This window comes from Alexandromys fortis, unplaced genomic scaffold, assembly GCF_014885135.2.
Source record: "Alexandromys fortis isolate MF-2015 unplaced genomic scaffold, M_Fortis_MF-2015_v1.1 scaffold_119, whole genome shotgun sequence".
Classification (NCBI taxonomy): Eukaryota; Metazoa; Chordata; class Mammalia; order Rodentia; family Cricetidae; genus Alexandromys; species Alexandromys fortis.
Window position 1 is genome coordinate 3,840,656 of NW_026067991.1, and position 20,663 is coordinate 3,861,318.

Consider the following 20,663-nt stretch of genomic DNA (forward strand, 5'->3'; position numbering starts at 1 on the left):
GAGAAGAGGGCGCAAATTAATGCTCAGGCAGCCTTGTGACTTGGCATCTGAACGTGGTCCTAATGGCGGCGTTGAGAAACAAGTCATGCGGCCATTTGACCAACGGCCATTCAAGTAAGCGGAAGATGAGCAAATGCAGATGTTCCAAGGTAGTATATGGGGTAGGCTAGGGATGGTTCAGTGCAGAGAGAAGAGGAACAGTGTTAGAATGGAGGCAAGTGAAGCAAACGGGAGGGACCACCGGGACCTGGAGTCTTCTTCTTCTTATTATTATTATTAACATAGCACAATATTATTATTATTATGCCTTTGGCTTTTACTTTCAGGGAAAATTCTTAAAAGATGGATACCATCTATCATATATACTAAAATGTCATTCTTATTTTTAACTGAGGACAGCGGACTCAGACTAAGAGGTCACCATATTCCTGTCAGCTGAGAGACGCAGTAGCCAGGAGGATGGGCACCAGTGGCTATCAGAAGAGATCAGATTCTGGATTTTTTGTTTGTTTTTTTAGAGACAGGGTTTCCCAGTAGCTATGGAGTCAGTCCTGAAACTTGCTCTGTAGACGAGGCTGGCCTTGAACTCACAGAGACCCGCCTGTCTCTGCCTCTCGAGTGTGCCACCATAGCCTGGTACTGGATATGCTTTGGCAATAGGACAGGCAGAGCTTTCTGACAGATTGTGCATGACATATGAACAAGAAGAGTCAGGATAGCTTGGTTTTGCTCCGAACAACTATTAGGATGATAGTAGTTCATTATCGTTTCTGAGGTGGGGCAGAGTATGAGAAGAGCGGCTTTGAGGGTAGACAGAAAGGAGGCCAGCTGTGGCTGTCTGAGATCCTTTTAGACAGATACTAAGAGACAAGCCGACGCAGCTGGACTTCAAGTCTGGAGCTCAGGGCTGAAAGTGCTGGTAGCCATCCGTGAAGAGATGGTGCTGGAAGCCATGAGAGAAAACGCCAAGGGACATGAGCACTGGGAAGGGAGAAGCCTGAGACTCAGCAAGACGCAGGGGGACGAGGAGACAGGGGAAATGTCGGAGAGGCCAGGGGGATTGAAAGTAGTCCTTGGCCTGGAGGCTACGTGTGGGAAGCGTCTGTGTGGAGGAAGGAGATTCAGCTGTGTCAAACACTCCTTGACAGGCCGAGGGTACTGACCAAAGAGTTAAGCCTTAAACTTAGTTACACCGACCGACGTCACTGGTGACTTTGCAAAAAAGCAGCTGTGTGATAGAGGGGGCCAGGCTGATTACACAGAGTGGTGAAGAACGGGACAAAGGAAGGCAGCAGAGTGCAGAGAATTTTTGCTTTGTTTCAAAGGGACAATGATTGGAGATCAAGAGAGTTTGTTTTGTTTTGTTAAATAGGAGAAATCAGCATATTGTCTGTAAGCTGCTAGGCCATTTGTTGACTCTCTCAACGCTTTAATGAACTTGCAATAGCCTAAGCATTTTACATGGCCCATCTTATTTCGTTCTTTGACAACACATCATGAGCTCATGGGGGTGTATGTGGGGTTAGTCTTATTATCTTCATTTTACTGAAGAGGAAACTGCCCATTTAGAGACATCGATCAATTTGCCCAAGGACGTACAGCTCCTAGGGACAGGGTAAGAACTGTATGCCATTCAGCCGGATGGAGCAATAAACTATGATACTGGTCCTTCATGCATTTCCATGCCCAGTACGTCAGTTTCCACCAGCTACAGGCACAGCAAACCCAGAGAAGCCATGCTATTGGAGTGAGACAGTTAGAGAGAGCACAGCACAGGGGAAGCATGTTATACAATCCCCATCTGATTCCTCCAGTTCCTGACATCTGAATATCTGCTAATCTCCGAAGAAACCACCATTAGTTGTATAGAGTTCAGCCTAAAAAATATTTTGACTAATCCAAGGACATGATTTTAAAGTCTGCTTCAGGTGTTGTTATAGTTCCTTCTGCTCAGGGATGCTCTTTTTTTTTTTTTTTTTTTTTTNTCTGTTGTACATTTCTGAATAGTATTTTAGGCATTTTCTGTTTTTTATTACTGAGAGAGGATGGGGAGGGAGGAGTATATGAAAGCATAGTTAAACATATAGGGTTCAGATAACTAGAAAGTTAGGATCACATACCTAGGCTCTCTCAAAACTATTTGGCCTCCTGGCTACTAGCCTCACATATTAGAACCTGTTTTTTTTTTTTTTTTTTTTGTTTTGTTTATTGACTGTTTTTTAAGATGAGGTTTCTCTGTGTAACAGTCCGGGCTGTCCTAGAAGTCACTCTGTAGATCAGGCTGGCCTCAAACTCCCAGAGATCCACCTGCCTCTACCTCCTAGGTACTGGGATTAAAGGCGTGCACCACCATCACACAGCCAGTAATGCTGTTTTTTGTTATGTTGGCGTTGGGAAAACAGGGCCTCTAGAAGGCTAGATGTTGCACAGCGACATCAGCATATTGCTACTCAAGTCAAGTGCCAAGCAAGCATTATTAACTAGTAACCATGTCACAGAGAAGAAGGTAGACCGCGAGTTCTAAAAATAGAAGACACAGGCTGCATTTTCATTGACCTCTTGTCTAGCTACACACACACGCTCACATGCACAACAGCAGAGAGGCGTGGGGAGAGAGAGAAAAAGAACAGACCAGCAAGGCAGAGCATGAAAGACAAAGATATTTTAGCAAAGCCGTGGGTGATTAAATTGGCAGCAGGCTGGTATGGCCAGACTTGCCTGATAAGTGAGCAGAGTTCAGGGAAGGGTCATATCTGTGTAGGAGGGGCTGGCCTGAAGAGGCTTAAGGGAAGAGATGTTTGGAAGGGAGTGTTCCCAAAAGGTAGGATAACAAGAGTAAAAGCACAGTGAGGGAAATGGAAAATAAGTTAGCCAGGCCAAGGTAGGTCCTCGGTAGGGAATAAGATCGGTGGGGGAGAAACTGGGTGGGAGGAAACACTTGTGCAGACATCAGATAGCGAATATGAACGTTACTATGAGATTCTGGTGGGAAATGATGTGACAAAAAAAAAAAAAACAGGTAGTTTTGTTTTTCAAATCAATCTGGCAAGTCTATACCACTATCTTGGGAAGAAGGGTTTGGAACCCAGATGGTCCTATGAGGCCCATGTGCCCAGGCTAGGGAATATGATACTGTTAGTGTCTGGGAGACAAGTTAAAGGAAAGTGTGTCATGAGTGCTCATCACTGCGGTCCTGAGACAGCTGATCTCCACCCCAGCCCCATGGCTGCCAGTTTGCATACTGGTATTTTAACCAAGAAAATGGATGGGTATTTAAACAGTGTTCTTGTGGCTTTTCACGCCTACTCGGAGACTCATGATTTCCTGTGTGACTCTGCTTTAGACCTGGATAAGCCATCTCATCTGGCCTTGGAAACCCTCAAGCTTAGATGAAGCCAGTAGGGCAGAAAAGAAAATCCTGAAACCGAAGTTAGCAAATGCATTTGGCAACAGAGAGCTGCTCCCAGGTCTCCCATGGCCAGGGACCCTGAGCTCCAGGCTGGGGCTTGCTGAGCCTGGCCCTGCTGGGGCCTTTCTCGGGGACTATTAGGGATTTGTGCATATTTTGGAAAGCAACAGCAGAAGATGGGTGTTTAGAAGCACAAACGCGGAGTTCCTAAAATTCCATAGTACAAAGGAGAATCTAGGGGGCTGCTCTGCTCGGGGGACATCTGGGGATTCACTGCTACCTCTTTATGGACAAAGGTGTAATCTTATCTCAGAAAATTCCTCCCTGGCTGGGGTCTGGCTGTGTTGACATTATTTCTCAATGTTTGGGATGGGTGATAAGCATCTGCAGGAGCACTGATAGAAACGGGGCCTCTCTGCAGATAAGTGGCAGACTCTCCTCATTCACCAGGCCCCAGGGATGCAACGGACTCCAAGTTTTCAGAACCTAGATTTATAGCATGTGCCGTGTCAGCAAAGTGAGAGGCTCTACCACAGCCACTTCTCTTGGTTACCAAGCAAAGCAGGCCACGTTCCAGGACGAATCATGGCCTGGCTTTGACATTCACAAATGTATATTAGGAATGGCCATTCCTCTTCCCCTGCTGCTATTGAGTTCTGCTTTTAATGCTTTTTGTATAAAGTAATGACAAGAGTAAAGAAAATGAAAGATCCAGAATATTCTCGGCGTTGTTTCAAGTTGGTTCTAGATAAACAACAGGAGTCACTTAGTGGTGGTCTAAGCAATGGGAATCCCAGTAGGAAGCAATTTTTGATTCATCATCCTAGCCGCTGCCCTATCATAAGACAGAGCCATTTTCAAATCACTTTGCAGGGAAGGAGATGGAGTGAAGGGGAGAGGGTCTCACTACATAGTCCTGGAACTCACTCTGTAGACCAGGCTGGCCTAAAACTCACAGAGATCCGGTTGCCTCTGCCTCCAGAGTGCTAGGATTAAAGATGTGCACCACCTTGCTTGGCCTAAATCACTTTAAATGTCTGATTAGAAAGAATGTGGATTCATTTGGACAAGGCAAAGCTTCCAAGCTAACGGTCTCTTCACGGTTATTATGCCCGCACCATCTCTGTAAATTCGCTGTGACTAGTGAAAAGCATTCCAGATAGGACAGTTCCCGTGGCTGATTCGCATCAGCTACAAAAACGCCGTTTCTCACCCAGTCCTCATAGCTGAGGTAGGTACCATGCATTAGGATTCCCACACTGGGAAATTATAGTGGTATATTATTTGTATTTTAATATAAATCTTGCCTGAAGACCAGAGGCAAAGCTAAAGCCACTAGAGGTCAGGTAATGGTGGCACACACCTTTAATCCCAGGATTTGGGAGACGGAGGCAGAAGGAGCTCTGTGAGTTCAAGGCTACCCTGGGCTACACAAGATCAACACAGAAACAAATCCAGCTAGGTGGTGGCCTACCCTAGGACTGGAAGTCACATGTCTTTAATCCTAGCACTAGAGGGAATATAAAATGGGAGGAGAGAGAGGTTCAGTCTGCTTAGTCTGCGGTCGCCAGCCTAAGTAGAGGCTTCTCTAGTGGCTTGGCTGCTTTGCTTTTCCGGTTTTCGGGTTGAACCCCAGTTTCTGTCTCTGGGTTTTTATTATTTGTGCTACAGGAAATAGAATATGAGAGTGCTTCAGCAAACCAAGGGCTGCAGACAATGGCAGAAGCGAAACGCAAACCCAGACTTTGCATTGGCAGCCCGTTCCTTTAACCTTATTTCTCTACATGTTTATCCCACGTATTCTTTTAGCCTATATGATCATGATTTAAGGGTCTATCCAATGGCTAGTCTCTCCAGCATTTTAAATATAAACTTACACATACAATGTATAAATGATAACATTTCAGTGTTGAAAACTAACTTCAGAAAACAGTCATACACTAGGAACAAAACTGGGACCAGAACCCAGGCATCCCCTTGACCACTTGGGGCCCTGGATCAATGCGCGCTCTTTCCTCTGAGATTTGGGGCTGACCTGGGGACTGGAGGTAAGAGTGAGAAGACAAACGGGACTGTGGACACTGTAGTAAATGAGACTCCCTGATCTGCTCTCTGCAACCTGTTTGCAAGATTAAAAACAACTCATTTCCCAAGGCAAATTTTACTATGGAATATTGTTTAAAAAATACAGAAACAAATGACATACCATCTAGTTATTTTAAATGTACACTTTTTGTCACATTTGCTCCAGCTATTTTTTTTTAAAAAAATGAAATTAGCTGAAGATGTCTATTTATTTTTGCAATGTCACACACTTCTTCTCCATCCCAGAGTAAAGTCAACTCTGAGGTTGGTAAGCCTCATTCACGTCCACGCCGTTTGTATATGCAAAGATGGTCTTGTTTGTGTTTTATATAGTCATAATATAGACGTTATTTTGCAAATCTCCTAGCTCAGCAATGACGCTCTAACATGGGTCATCTCCTAGAGAGGACAAGTACCTCCTTCTCTGTGTGACCCTCAGAACAGGAGCTTCTGACAGACTCTGCAGGGGGCAGGTGGACAGCCGGAGCTCAGGGGCTCAGCTGTTTAATCATTTAGACTACGCCTGCACGTCGTGTCGTCAGCGTCTCCCTGGGGCCAGGGCTCTGCCATTCCGTGTGGGTTTAGTCACCGTGCAGCATGAGTCCAGCAGCTCAGAAGCTAGTGCTGCCTGCGCCCCTGAAGATGAAATCTGGGGAAAGCCAGGACAGCTTGCTCACTGAAGGCATCCATCCTCACAGTCCTGTCTAGGCAAGCGCCGTCTTTTCCTACACTAAGCAAGCCAGAAGGTACTGAAAAGAATATGGCTAGGAGCAGAATATGGGAGAAAGGACTATATCTCCACAGAAGGAGAAAACAGCTCTATTAGTTGTGAGTTTAGCATCCCCAAGACCAAAACAGTGCATTGACAGGTTTCAGCTGAACCCCAGGGAACACATAAGAGGAAAACACAAACGTCGATTCTCTATTCCCAACACAGGTCTCACACTATACACACATGGTTTTTTCTTACACATCAAGCCAGCAATTGGTCCAGAAGTGGATACCAGTTAGATGTACCTAATTCAAGTCAACCCTGGCACTGTCAGCCTTAGAAGGCATTAGATCTCATAGGTCGGTGGCTTGGTCCCCGGTTCTGCTCTGCATTGCCACCTGAAAGGCCCTCACAAGTCCCAGGTTGTTTTACCTCTGCTCCTATTGACCGGCCACAAACTGAGATCCCCACAGCCTCCTTTTTGGGCTTGATTAATTTACTGCATTGACTCTCAGACCTCAGGGAAACAATACTTACTGACTGATATAAAAGATCAATCAAAAGACACAAATGACAGTTTCTAGGGCATTAAAGGTGGCTCTTCCATCCCTCTTTAGATGTACTATCTCTCTGGTACCCACCTGCATCACACTACCCAAAGCTTCTCTGAACTCCATTCTCTTTGGGAGTTTCTAGGGAGGCTTCAATCTATAGACACGGTCGACTAAATTGCCAAACAACATAACCTTTAGCCCCTCTCCTCACCCCAAAAGTTGTGGGGTGAGGCTGATACTCCCAACTGTGTAATCCTGCCATGGTAGTTGGGTGACCTGAACCCACTGGGAGGGGATCACTAAGAATCACCACTTTGGAGATTCCTATGATTTGGGAAATTGTATACTGGGAAACAGATAATAATGCCAAGTGTGTATCAGGGTCCACGTATGTGTAAGGTGACTTCTGGAGGATTTCCTAGGCTGTTCTGAATGGTACCTCTCAAGATCGGAAAACTCATTTTCAATCCATTCTGCTGCATTCAACCACGCCAACAGCATGTTTCCATATAATGTGTAATAATGTATCATGAAACTGATAAAAACACACAAGATCTAGTTGTTGTTTTAGACAGGGTCTTAGTGTGTAGTTTTGGCTGGCCTGGAATTCCCTATGTACACCAAGTTGGCCTCTAACTTACAGAGATCTGCCTGCCTCTGCCTCACAAGTGATTGGACTTAAATATGTACACACACCGCTGCACATGGCTAGCGGCTCAATATTAACCTTTACATATCTGATTTAGGTCAGTGGTTCTCAACCTGTGGGTTTTGAGTCCTCTCAGGGTGGGGTGTCAAACAATTCCTTCACAGTGGTCACCTAAGACCATTGGAAAACATACATATGTACACTATGATTCATAACAGTAGCAAAATTACAGTCATTAAGTGGCAATAAAAATGATTTTACGATTTGGGGGTCACCCCAACATGAAGAACTGTATTAAAGGGTAGCAGCATTAGGAAGGCTGAGAACCACTACTCTAGATGGTCGTTAGGTCTGTAAGTGGCTTCCTGGTATTTATCATAAGACTGTATGAGAAACTTTGACTCCGATGGTTAAAATAGAAAACCCCAAAGATTCCTAACATTGTGACATGTTCACAGAAAGGTCCTTTAGCCTCCTGGCTCCAAAACTACAGAAAGAGTTGTAAATCCAGCCAATTTATCTCCACACCTTCAGTTATGTCAATATATTCGCCTGAAAAAGGTATGTACACAGACATCCGGGCTTTCTCTGTCTTTCTAGGAGTAACTTACTTAGTATTTTCCATACCGGCATGAACATGTGGGAGGCTATAAGATGGGCAGAACAAGAGTAAAAATTCTCTGGATGATAAATGCATATATATGTTTGTAAGCATGTGCAACACAGACCTATAGTCAGTATGAATATGTCCTCAATGGCCTAGGGTAACGAGCCAGACAGGTCTTTTAGGGAAATGCTCATCAAAGCCAAACCCCTAGTTACATATTCAGGAGAGGGCCTGATGCTGTGTACCACCAGCTCTTGGTGTGGCTGGCTTGCCGGCAAACCATCTGCTTGGCATCATGATGCCTAGGCTGCTCAGTGCTGGAGAATGAAGCAAGCTGCTCCAGAGCCAGCAGTGGGAACTGAGGCCGAGGGAGAAACCTGGCTGAGCCGTGGGCACTTGCTGCCACAGCAGTTTAGCCTGAACTGGGCAAGCTCGCCATGGCACAGGATACCCCACTCCCCTTAGTCATTCTCGAGTCTCAAACACACAAGGTAAGCCCCTGCCCCTGCTGACTGCACCAAAGCCCTGTGCTAGCTTCAAGAGTTCCTCTCCAGTGAGTCTTCTACCAGCCCACCTCTCTTTACTGAGACATGGCATCTTTACAGACGTTGTATATTTAAATTCCTATTCCTTTAACGTCAGTGTCTGATTTTCCTCATTCAGGGCCACTCTGAACCCTGAATCCTTGGTCTTGAGTTCTGTCTTAGTTCACTTCCACTTAGTGACCCCTTCCTTTGCCCCGTGCTGCTATCCTAGCACAGAATGAGGAGATGAGCCACAGAACCGATTCTGAATTCAGTGGCACCTACACAGGCCAGACATTCTTCTACTTCCACGGCCCTCTGGAATGTCAGTTCTTCACAGGACAGTCCCTGCCAACAGTCTTCATAGAAGACTCCATCTCCACGGGAGTCTCCTTAATTCCATCCTAACTCAGTCCTGATTCCCCGCAGCTCCTGCTGACTGTCCACCCATCGTTTTACCCTTCACCCCACGCTTTAGCTCCTTCTGAGCTGCCACAGAAGCAGAGGTTCACTGAGAAAGTTCCCAACTGCTTATCTTCACGGTTTCCTTGGCCCAAGTTACCCTCCTATCATTTCTGGGACAGAAATGGATAAAAGGAAAGTCCTTAGGGGTCCTAAATGCCATCCTTCCTCAGATAAGCATGTCCTAAAGTTTGAGGCTCCACTGACAGGTTCTGCTGCTCTATCAATTCCTTCTTATTGTGACACCATGTCGCGGGCTTTGTAAGTTGAGGTCTGTCTCCACTGACCAGTGGTAAATTTAGAAGCTCGATCCATTGCATGAGGTGGAAGCCTGTGAAACTGTTCCGCTGCTCCCCAAGGGCAAATATCCTAGACATCGCTCCAACCTCCACACCCATCTCATTCTCCTGGATCTGGCCACACGCTCTAGAAAGGGAACATGCGCTCCTTCCAGGCTGCGTCGAGGTCTCAAGAACTGTTCAAATGAGCCAATAAATGAACATGGTGCAATGTTACTCATTCTGAAACAACAAAGGATGCACCGTATTCGCATTAAAACCAAAGTACAGAGCTTTTATTGTTTAAAAAAATAAATGAGTGTTCCATGTCAGGTTATCAACCTGTGGGCAGCAACCCCTTGGCTCATATATCAGATATTTACATGATGATTTATAACAGTAGCAAAATTAGGGACTGGAGAGATGGTTCAGCAGTTAAGAGCACTGGTTACTCTTCCAGAGGACCTGGGTTCAATTCCCAGCACCCATATGACAGCTCACAACTGTCCGTAACTCCAGTTCCAGGGAATCTGACACCTTCACACAGATATACATGCAGGCAAAATACTAGTGAACATAAAATAAAATTTTAAAAAAATATTAAAAAACAGAAGCAAAATTAGTTATGAAGTAGCAACTAAATAATTTTATCTCTGGGGTCACCACAACATGAGAACTGTATTAGGGATCACAGTGTTTGGAAGGTTGAGAAGCACAGCTCTATGCGATATCATCTAGCATTCCCTAGATTGCTATGAGGAAAGTCCTTGATAACAAAGACTATGAAGGATGCAGAAGACAATGGGAGGCTCCTAAAACAGGAGCTGGGGCTGTTGATGCTGAACACCTACAACCCAGCTCTCGGGAGCCTGTGGCAGGATTGGGAATGTCAGGCAAGCCTGGGATAAACAGCAAGACTTTTATTTTAAAAACCTATACAAAACACAACAACGACAAACTGAAAAAAAAAAAAGAAATACCATATAACCCAGCAAGCAGATCTCCTGGGGCAGTCTCAACAAGATTATGTGATATTATTTGGTATTATCTGGGGATAAAACCAAAGGAAATGAAAGCACAACCTAATAAACATATCTGTGTCCCAATGTTCCTTGTAGCGTTGTTCACCGTGATTAGGACAGGAAAACTGTCATTGTTTTTTGGACAAATGCATAAGACATACATATTAGGCACATTTTACATAATATTATTCAGCCTTTAAAAATTTACCTATTTGTCACAACACAAATGAACCTGAAAGACAGTGGACTAAATGAGATAAGCCAGGCACAGAAAATGATTATATGATATTTCTTAAAGTGAAATCTTTAAAAAGTTATATGTTTGTATGTGTGTGTTGGGGGGGGGGGCAAATACAACAGAGGAAGAGAATAACACAGTGGTCACCCAGTGCAGGGACTGGGACTGAGAAGAAAGAGATGGCCGTCAGGGGATGTGATGGGACAGACAGGTGGCTGACCAGGTCTAGAGGTCTAACGCACAATGGGAGGATCAGCATTGGGTTTGGTTGTCCTTGCCATGAAAGAAGGGGTAACTCTAAGATGACGGCTGGCTCTGTTTCACCATAGGAACCATCTGACTATCTATATGCGTCCCTAAAATCATGTCCTACAGCTTAAAAATATACAACAAAATTTACTCAAAAACAAAATTACACGCAACGACACTCTCCCTCCTTTTTGACAGTGTACACATACTCAGTTTAACCCTGTTACGTCACATGCTACAAAGGACTCCCACAGGCTGTCAAGGCTAACTCAGTCTCTCGCCTGTCATGGGCTCTCACAAAGGGTTCTGCGCTACCATCTTCCTTGCATCGTCTGTCACTGCCCTCTTTCAGCTCATTCAGTCCACCTGGGTCAACTCTACCACAGCCTCCGCACTGGTCTCTCTGCATTCACTGGATGCAGCTCTGCTACTATGGCAACCACACCACCTTGTCCAGCCACTCTCGCAAACCTGATCACCAAGACCCACATGTCAGACTGTCATTGCAGCTGCGTAGTCAGGCTCGAGTGAAACCTTTCAGCCCCTTCAGCATCCGGGCACCCGTCATAGCAAGGCTCTCAAACCACGGTCTTTAGGCAAGGAGTATCAGCCCCACCTAGGACCTGAGCAGAGATGGAAAGTCTCAGGTCCTGTGGTAGGTCAGAAACTATGGGGGTGGCTTGCCATGGGACTCAGGGGCATTTCAAGTTTGAAGAGCACTATTCCATAGGAAGGCTCCACTCTGGTCTAATTCCTCAAGCCAACAACATAACCACCATGCTACATTCCTCCTGGCTCCCCTTCCCCTTGAGCTGTCTGCTCTTCTGAAGATGACCCAGGAGTCTTGAACAGTTAAAGCCAGACACTGTCCTTTTCTATGGCAGCATGCTTGTGTCCCTCCTTGGGCACTGATGAATGCTAGTTTACAGTTACCTTGCTGTGGAATGCCCTTGAGGACAGATGTATTACCCGTCTTTGCACCCTGTGCACAAATTCTTTAGCCATTATATTACCAGTAAGGAACAGTGCAGGGCTAGAAAAGATAAATCATTGGAGTTTGGGTATTTTTAGGACCAAAGACCTCTAAGAAAGAGTCATTGTCAGTGTGGTCCCCGAATCCTAGACAGTAACGTAGCTATCAACACAGACTTCTGTTTCCTGCATTCCTTAAGATGGCCAAGGTATTGCCCTTTTAAAGACAACCGAAATGAAGTCACTTGCTTCTTGACTATTTGAACCTTTAGTACAGCAGAGTAAGTGCTGTCTGCAGAGGGAAAGCAGCACCTAGCAAACGACTATTAAGATGTCCTTGGCCTCAGTGTGGCAGGCATGGATCTTGGCTAGCACCCCATTCAAGGCCAGGATACAAATGTGAACCGGACTCCTGAGGAGAGTGTCCTGACATCAGAGTTGCTGGTCAAACACAAAACCTGTTGCAAGGGCCCCAGCAGGAGACTCGCCACCGTGTTCAGTTATTTTAAGCTGATCTGTCACCACAAGAAAGCCTACCCAGAAGGCCATGGGAAGCCGGCCTGGATTCAGGTGCTGATGCGCCCTTTGCAGTAACCTTGCTCAAAGTAACTTCCACAGGCTTCTCTGCAGGGATGGGGAGGAGCTGGGAAGGGGGACTGGAAAGCTTAAGACTGTCATTAAGTGCCGCTCAACCCAAATGCTGACGTGGAAATTCTCCTAGGAAACAGAGACAAGCAAGAGAAAACTGACCTCGTGCAGGAAAAAGCAGCTGATTGAAGGTTAACAACGGCCTGTTTCCAGTGTTCTGTTTTGGTTATCTACAGTGTGTGTGTGTGTGTGTGTGTGTGTGCACATATGCCTGTGTGCATGTGTATGTGTACATGCATAGTGTACACACATAAACGTGTGTGCATGCGTGTGTGTAAGCAGGGAAAGGAAATGTGAAGGCTCAGACTCTCCAGGCTTCACCTGATGGAAGATTCTTCAGTCTTTACTTATGCCATGCTTCTCCAGCACCTGCGCCTAGTGGGCTTCCTCTGGGACTCACTCCCTGGACTTGGAGGAAAACAACTTCCTTCTGCATTTCTCAGCACAGGGCTCTTTATACACGGTACTCCTGTGTCTGTCTCGGCCTCCTCACTCCCAGAGGCTCAGAGCCACGGCTGAACCACGCATGGCTAGGAATGCCCACTGCCTGCCCTGCTGGAGCTGGGCTTCCAAGACTGATCCCCCACCAGCAATATCTCTTCAAATCTTTTACTTTGACATAATTTCAGATCTGGAGAAAAGTTGCAAGACCAATACAAAAATCTCTCTACACCCAGCCCCCACCTACCTTCTGACCTCAGAATGAATTACACAGATTTCTCTTTCTCTCCAAATATTTCAATGTGTTTTTTACTTAGTGAAGCAGAGATGTTTTCTTGCATAGCTACTGCACATTGAATCAAGCAGAACTTTAGCATGCTCTCTGTTCAGATGCCACCAACTGTCCCCATGTCCTATACAGACAGGCGGGACTTACCATGCGTTGTATACCTTTCACGAGGACAAACAGCTCTGTTGCTGTGTGCCCCCCACTTTGGGTTTGGCAAATGTTTGGAGTTAGGATGTCGCTGCTAGAGAAAGTCTCCAAACACTGCATCGGAGGCACAAGTATGGACTGGACACGTCTAGGGCTGTTAACTTACGTCCTCTGGCTGAAGCAGCATCTCTCACGGGCACTGTGTTCTAGCCCAGCAACTTAAACAGCACACTCCTGGAGCCCAAGCCTTTCGAAATCTCTGTAGTTTTGCTTTGCCTAACCTAGGGCGTCTCCATGACAACTTAGCTATACATAATGCCTGAGAGTAACTACCACGTAACAGACTCAAGTTCGTTCACGAGACAGTTCCCTGGGCACAAACAGGAGAATAGAGAATTTACTGCTTCACCCAAGACATGGGGAAACACACAGTGAAAGTCATGGGTACACTAGAAGTTAGAACTAGACTCTTAAAAATTAATAACTTAATGAGCTTACAAAATAATGGGTTCATTAGGACATTTTCACACACGAGTATCGTGTACTTTGTTCACACCTGCCCTTGCTCCCCCCTCCTCCCAGCAAGATTTTGTTTAAAATTTGCAAGTTTTGCTTAAAGTTACTCATATTCGAGTCTTCAGCCTCTCGGGAAAACAAAATGTGCCAAGTTGAAGTGTTCATGTGTGAGCCGCATTTCTTAAAGCTAGCCCCGGGTTCAGGTTGACACCCTAAACATGAACCTCTTCAGCAGATTTTGAACGGTCATTGAAAATGATGTGGGTTAGCTGGGTGGTGGTGGTGCACACCTTTAATCCCAGTACTCAGGAGGCAGAAGCAGGTGGATCTGAGTTCAAATCCAGTCTGGTCTATGGAATGAGTTCCAGGATAGCCTGGGCTACACTGAGGGAACCTGTCTTGAGAAACCAAATATATATAAAATGAACTTTTGTGGGGAGACATGACATTCTGGCTGGATCAGTTGACTGCTTCTGTTATTCAAACACATGGGAAGACCCTCATGATAAGGAGCAGCGGTTGCTCTTGAGTCTTGAGCAGAAAAGACTTAATGAGAAAGCCGCAGGCTGAACAATGCTAGCAGCATTCGAAGATACTAGCAGGCAGTGGTACACTTCCGTTCGCCCAGGTTGAATGTAAACGTAAAAGGCAGAAGTGGCAGGGAAGTGTGAGAGGTCAGACTGGCAAAACCTTAGGGTCTCAAGAGCTGGCTTTTGAGTGTAGACAGCAATGAACCAATTGCCCAACTGTTCTAGCAAACAATAAGCCCTGAGCATAAGGAGAGCTGAGTCGAGCTTAGACTGGGAGGACGCCATCAGACGCTGGGAAGACACCATCAGACCCCGGGAAGGTCACTTCCAATTATACTTAGGACTAGACACGGCTTCATCAAGCATCTACTGTCCTTGGAGTAGGTGAGAAAAGTTGACACCTTGTTCTGTAACCAAGAGCCAGTTCCCAAGATTTGTGAGCAGTATTTGAACATTTCCTAATCAAGAAAAACATTCAAGGTACCCAATGAGCTGCTAGGAATTAGGGAACTTGTTTACTTAAGGCAAAGGTCAAATCTCAGACATCTTTAGGGATCAATAGGTGAGACACGCAGGAAAACTGGACACTGGGCAGGCAGAAGTAAGGGCTGGGGCATAAGGGAGGGTGGAAAGTTTGCTAAAGACAATTGTGTGTGTGTGTGTGTGTGTGTGTGTGTGTGTGTGTGTGTGTGGTTTTATGAGACAGGGTTTCTCTGTGTAACAGCTCTGAATGACCTAGAACTCACTCTGTAGACCAGACTGGCCTCAAACTCACAGAGATCCACCTGCCTCTGCCTCCTGTGTGTTAAAAATGTGAGCTACCACCATCCAGCATGCTAAAGACATTCTCATTTGGGTATTTTTCAAAAAAGAGCCCTAAACTCTGCTACCAAACACCAAATGTCTTGGACCACAGGCCTACAACTTTGCTTCTTTTGCCCAATGGTAGCGAGGCCTTCTCACTAGATTCCCGGGCAGTGACCTAGGCGAAGTATGTCCACCATGAGTGACCCTGCAGAGGTAACACAGAGCTAGACTACCCCCAAAAGGAGCACCTCTTTCCAGAAGCTAAGGCTCAATGCTGCCTAGACTCTGCCCACTGTGAGGAGTCTTCTATTACTTGAACACTTGGTGAGAAGACGGTGCATTATTATCAGTTTATTCAACAGCTGTTTATTGAGTGTCTTCCATGCGCTGGTGATATTCCAGACATGGGCTCTAGCGGTGCAGGAGGCAAAATCCCTGACAACATTCAGGTTGGGGTAGGGATCAAAACGGAGTTAGCTAATAGATAAATAAATGAGTTAGAAAACCTCCCAACATTATCTGGAGAATTAAAACGAGCAGAAGAGGGCTTGGATGATGTCTTCAGCATGAGAAGCTGGTGACGGTCTATTTGAGAAGTAATGTCTAACCTAAAGACAGGTAGGAGCTGGCCCTGGGGATGGAGGGACTATTCTTCCTGCTAAAGGCCCTAGCTGCACAAAGCTCCTGAGGCAGTGATGAGCTGGGGAAGTTCGAGCCCTTTGAAGGAAGCCCTTGGGCTGGCACACAGTTACTCAAGAAGGGACATGAAATGACAATGGACAGAGGCAGAGGATGGATCTAGAGCTTTGTAAGATGTGATGGGGTACCAGTAATTCATCTTAAGTATGCCAAGAAGCCAACTGTGTATTGGCTTAGGCAGAGAGTTACAATTTGTTTTCATTGATAATCTTGAATTCTTGTATAGCCAGACATCTTTCTCTTGAATTTGAGTCACTTTTCAACGAAGAATCACATTTCCTTCTGGCAAAGGGTAAAGGAGATGGGAGAAAACATCTTATTAAATATGGATGAATAAGAATGGCCGGGATATGTAGATCTGGTATCTGGACAAAACACTCCATGTTGAACTCACACATATATGGCCTTCTCACTGCTCCTGGCCAGCTCATGTGTCTGTCACCTGCCCTCTTCCTTCCTGCTACAGTGAAAGCCATGTTGGTAGCATTAGGAGACATGGCCAATGAGCTATGCTTCCACCTCTGATCTTGCTTATCCCTCTGCCTAGAGAGCTCTTCCCCAGATCCACGTAGCCCATTCCATTTTCCTTCGGACAGTTGCTAAAGTGTATTCTTCTCAGAAAGCGTCCTCCGACGAGCCACCCTCCACGTCACTGTTCCTCATCACTCACCCTGCAACACGGACTGCTATCCAGCCAGCTGTATTAACTCTATTTCTTTATTTCTCAAATATTTGTTTTTCCCTTTGATAGCCAGGGCCTCGCTGATTCGTCAGAGGGCTGCTCTCAGAGCTGGCTAATTCCTCAAGATAGTCACTACCTTTCGTCAGCAAAGTCACCCACCCAGGTCCACGTCCAGATCACCACCTTGCTCTCAGCCTTACTTCTCCAGACAGCTCTCCACCTACCTTAGTCACACCAGGGCCAGGCACCCCATAGCTAGGGACAGCCTTTTACACTCAGTGCCTGCTGACATTACTCAAACCAGTCCATCTGAAACCTGCTTTTCTTGCCTTGTCCCTCATTGACTTCGGTCGTCTCCTTCTTTCTTCACCTATATAACCTTGGCGTTTTCCCCATGGCCAGGTATGATCTGCAACTCCTCTTGGAACTTGAGCAAACTTTTTCTTTAAATAATGATCCCCTGATCCACTGACACTGCTGATCTTCATTTTTTCTATTAATATGCTATATTTTCAGATACCTACTGGAGAACTTCCTCGGTATTTGTGTGCCCTTATGTCCTCACTAGAATGCGAGCTTGAAAAGGACTTTGCTTCGTGGCTGTGCTCCCAGCAACCAGATGAGAACTTAACATGGACTGAAACACTCTGACATACACTGGGGATTAGAGGATGTCATAGCAAGGGCTGCGTGAATATGTCTACATATTCAGTGCCAGCAAAGGGAGCCCAGGAGTCTGGTAATGTACACGGGGATGAAAACTGAGGCCAAGTGGGAAGTGAGATGATTCTGTTTCTCTGAACCTTGGTTTCTTCATCTCTAAAATGAGAATTATCTACCTCTGAGACGCCAAGATTTAATAGGGAAAGATTGTTGTATGACAAAAAAAACCAGCAGCAACAATGACTGCTACTGTGTCATGATCTAGAGATGCCTACAGGCCTCGGGTCCACTACTGGCCTCTGGCCTCACCACAGGCCCAGTGTGCTCTGTGCACCTTGCTGGGAGGGGGTCTCCCACTTCTCCCCCACAGGATCGCAGTTACAGGAAGATGTACTCTCTTTCCCCACTGCCTGCTGTTCCCTATTCCGCTCAGAAGCCACTGGTCCCGAGTGGGAACAGATGCAGAAGCAGACCCTGGCTAGTGCAAACACCTAGACGGACTCAGAGGTGCGACAAGTGTGAACACGGGAATTGCTGCCACAGTTGGGAACTCAGGAAGGGATTTTCTGGGTCCTAACATGCCCCGCCCAATTGTGACTTCAGGTTAGAAAACCCTTCAAGAACACAGCAAATGAAAAACCCTTAAATGAACAGGAGGACTTAAAGGGCGGGGCAGGGGGGTGTGTTGCAAAAGAAACACAGTCATTACAGGAAAAAAATAGAAGAAAATTCAGTTTCTGTAAACAAGCCTTTACCAACCACTTCACAACATTCATTTCACCTTCAGTGTGTGTGTGTGTGTGTGTGTGTGTGTGCGTGTGTGTGTGTGTGTAGAGCAGTGTAATTAGGGAGTGAATGACCTACATCTCTAGCCTAGAGATAGATGACCCTCTTCAGCTAGGAACCCTCTTAATCAGTCCCTAGTGGCCTGAGTATTGACTGGGTACCTTTCCTGGACTTTACATGGTAGCAAGGTTGGGACTTGCTTCCAACTCCCTGATAGAAAGAGCTCGCAGCCCAGTCATAGGAGCCTTGGGTACCAGGAGCTCAGATGCAGTTGCTAGGCTGCACACAAGCCATGTAAAGCATCTGCCACCAAGCTACATCTCCAGATTATTTCCCTATTAGAGTCTTACTCCATAAGTTTTGTGCACTGGATGGCTGGCTCACTTTCTTTCTGATTTATGTGAATTCTATGTATTCTAGATATTAATCTTTTATCTATTATGTAGGTTATAAACATTTTTTTCTAACCTGCCATTAGTAACTTCTTTTATATAGTGTCTATCTCATCTGCTGGGGGGTCATCAGGGACTTCTTATATATGCTATGGTTTGGAAGTCTAATTTATTTTCCTTGAAATGCAAGGAAGTTTTTTTTTTTTTTTTTGGTTTTCGAGACAAGGTTTCTCTGTAGCTTTGGTTCCTGTCCTGGCACCAGCTCTTGTAGACCAGGCTGGTCTCGAACTCACAGAGATCCACCTGCCTCTGCCTCCCGAGTGCTGGGATTAAAGGCGTGCGCCACCACTGCCCGGCCTGGAAAAAAATTTTCTAGTAGGAACATCAAAGAACTTTCAAGCCACATCTTTTAAGGACCAAATTTTTAAGAGACAAGACCACGGGACAGGTTAGGAGGAAGCCCAGCCACACATCCCACTGTGTGCTCTCCTAGCTCAGTGATGGCGCCATGCTTTGGAAGAAGAGACTTGGGCTCTGGGCTGTAAGCAGTTCTCATGCTCCATAGGTCACCAGGGAGGACCCTCATCAAAGACAAGGACATTCCAGTCTATCATTTGTGGCTAAAGTCTAAGGACCCGGGAATGTCCTAAAGAAGATCAGCACATTAGCCGCCTTGTGCAAAGACTCCAACCAATGAGATTTGGTTTTTCTTTTTCATTACATTTAGGTTCTGTAATAGATGCTGAACAACTGCATGAGTTGGCAGGGGGTTGAGGTAGGTCTTCTGGTAAGGTTCTGGGAGAACTAGAAACAGTGGCAAGGATACTTTGTGCATATGCACTTGTGCAGGTGTGTGTGCATGTGTGTGCACTTGTGCTGAGGGCTAAGGAGAATGCACTAGTACAGAAAGGAAGGGGTGGGGCTAGAGGCAGATCCACCTGCTGCGGCCACTACTTTGCTTTCAAGTGTTCTAACAGATTCCATCATGGGTGAATAACAGAGGTGTATAAAGGCCCTTGGAGGCTGGAGAGGTGGCACAGCGGTTAAGAGCACCTGCTGCTTTTGCAGAAGATCTGTGTTAGTTCAACTCCCAGGACCTACATTAGGCAGCTCACAGCCACCTTGGGACTCCAGATCCAAGATATATACCCTCTTCATCAAATACACGTGTGCACCAGACACTCACACAGACACACAGACACAAGGACACATGAACACACAGAGACACAGATACACACACACACACACACACAAAATCTAAATTTTTTTTAGGTCCTTGAGTATGGATGGAGGTTCTAACAAATACATGGCACCTAAAATAACCCAGAATACCCAAACTCAGTGATAAGGAGTAAAATACGGCCTGCCAATTTAAGTCTCTGTGGCCCAGAGTGGCATGGGGGTGGGCACTGAAGGAACTGGGGGCACCGAAGGAACTAGGGGGGGCACTGTCCTGCACAATTTCCTCAGTATAGTGGCTATGGAAATGATACACAAATGACTAAGGGACCAGGACAGGGAGGGGCTGCACTTGTGATGTGCAGCGCTCAGGCCTGTGACATAGTCCAGCACACAGAGCAGGACAGGGTCTGGAGATCGCCTGAAGTGTGGGAATCTGTCCTCCTTTTAAGAGATCACCACACTCTTACCCACTTAAGCTTTTATTGCATCATTTCTTTCTAGTTATAAAAGCAATTTTTATTACAGGAATTTTGGAAAATCAGAAAAGTTTAATGAAGCATATAAAAAAGCACTCAGGAATGGGGATGCTCAGGGCACAAGGCATTTGTCATCTGAGCAGGAGGACCTGACTTGGGATCCCCAGAATCCACAAGCCAGAAGCTCACAGAACTGTTAGGGGCATAGGTGGTGAACACAAACAAGGGCCTGTCTCAAACATGGTGGAAGGTGAGGGAAGACACTTGAGATTGTTCTCTGACCTCCATACACACTGCAGCACACACCCAAACACACACAGGTACACACACAAATGCACACAAGCACAGGCACAGGCACACACATACCCGGGTTAAAAAACAAAACCACTGACTTGGCATATCTGGTCAAATTCCTTCTCATTTCCTTTTCCTTTTATTTTTTCTTTTCTTTTCTTTCTTTTTTCTTTTTCTTTTTTTTGGGGGGGGCACAAGACAGGGTTTTTCTGTGTAGCTCGGACTGTCCTGGAACTCACTCTGTAGACCAGGCTAGCCTGGAACTCAGAGATCTACCTGCCTCTGCCTCCTGAGTGCTGGGATTAAAGGCATGGCTACCTCTATTCAGCCATTCTCATTTTTTTTCTTTT

At 45.9% G+C, this 20,663-nt stretch overlaps 1 protein-coding gene across 11 annotated transcripts in view; it reads right to left on the reverse strand.

Annotated features, from left to right (window-relative positions):
• The window catches only part of Kalrn (kalirin RhoGEF kinase), a 603,131-nt gene that overhangs the window by 69,604 nt on the left and 512,864 nt on the right, over window positions 1–20,663 (reverse strand). The gene's annotated exons all lie outside the window — the stretch shown is intronic.